Source organism: Belonocnema kinseyi, chromosome 7, assembly GCF_010883055.1.
Source record: "Belonocnema kinseyi isolate 2016_QV_RU_SX_M_011 chromosome 7, B_treatae_v1, whole genome shotgun sequence".
NCBI classification, from domain to species: domain Eukaryota; kingdom Metazoa; phylum Arthropoda; class Insecta; order Hymenoptera; family Cynipidae; genus Belonocnema; species Belonocnema kinseyi.
The window spans coordinates 87469135-87470756 of record NC_046663.1 but is presented as its reverse complement, the minus strand read 5'-3'; the positions used below and the strand labels follow the sequence as shown (position 1 = coordinate 87470756).

Genomic DNA, 1622 nt, shown 5'->3' with positions numbered 1-1622 from the left:
GAAATATTACATGCGTAAACTTTAAATTAACATTGCCTACATTTACTGACAGCGATTAGGGAAAACAGGTGAATCTGAACATAACCGCTTGAAGTTTCGAACACAACCATGGAAACTATCATGAACTTGATCCGAAGATGCACGGCCTTGGCCGAATGGCCGATCCGAATGCAACTTTAAAAACGCGAAATATGAAAATACCCCTGTATAATGGCTTCTCCCCTGCTGCTGTGCAATTCGGGTAGCATTCAACTCGCCATGTATGTAAACCCCAGCGTGTCCACCCTGTAGGAACCTATGCGGCGGCCGCTGTGCAAATAAAAATAAATTAGTTTCTGAGACATCCTATTCTCATAATGACATTTTAGACAGATGGAAAAATCGCGCAATCAAATTAATAGAATAATTTTCACTTTTACGCTGAAATCTGGAAGTATAAATTTTTGTCTATCCAACGTTGATTACCGTTAATAGAACGATAGAGGTGAGTTTTTGGTAGAAAGTAATCTTCTCGGTTGAAAATTCATCTTTTGGGTTTGATATTTAACTATTTTAGTTGAAGATTCATAATTTTATTTGAAAATTCATCAGTCTGAATAAAAATGAATTTTTTTAGTAAAAATTCCACTATTTGATTACAAATTTTTCTTTTGCAGTTGAAAATTCAACTATTTTGTTGAAAATGCATGTATTTCCTTTAGAAATCGTATTTTGGGTGTCGGAAATTAATTTTCTTGTTTAAAAATTGAAGCATTCCAATGAAATATTCATGATTTTGGCTAGACATTAATTTTGTTGGTTGAAAGTTAAACTATTTGGCCAAAAATGCATCTCTATGTTTTAAGATTAATCTGTTTAATTTGAATATTTGATCATTTTATTTAAAAAATTCATCTATTTAGTTGATCATTAACTTTTTAACTGAAAATTTAACTACTCAACTTTTGGTCGTAAATGCATCTTTTTCATTTTCTTTTTTGAGCATTTATTACTTCTTGGTTTATGCTTTTGCTGAGCATTGATGACTTTTGGGTTTTTATTTTTTCCCATATTGGATAGTTTCAAATTTACAGCTGAAAATAAACATTTATTTTCCAAGTTTTAGAATAAACATCATAAAGAATTTACATAAATATTTGAGCTCCGTTCATATCGATATTTACCTCATTAAGTTTTAGAGGTTAGAATACCCAGTTTGACGCGCAGCTGCCATGCACAGGAAAAATAATCCATTGAACAAACGACTCTGTGAATTGCGTATCTGTCATTTGCAGATTCAGAAAGTTAAAAATGAATCGGTTTGTGACTAAGTGAATCAGTCGTTTTCTCAAGCAACTTCGAATCTACCATGAACTGCAATGACAATTTCAAGCAAGGTCATATTGAATTGGGTTTCTTCTTTCGGAATGAGACCGACTTTTTGGAGGTTAAGATGCCCTATTTCACACGATTTTTTAAATTTATAAATTATAGAAAGAATAAAAGAAATCACTCCCCAAAATGAAAAAAGAGAAGCGTATAAGAGAACTTTGAACATCGCAGGTCTTAGCAATGAGGAAATAAGTAGACGTAGAAATGATTACAGACGCGAAAACAGGATACTTAAACGATTAGTTAAAGAA

General features: G+C 32.2%; 1 pseudogene; it reads right to left on the bottom strand.

The window, feature by feature from the left end:
- The window catches only part of LOC117176548, a 26181-nt pseudogene that overhangs the window by 15953 nt on the left and 8606 nt on the right, over window positions 1-1622 (bottom strand).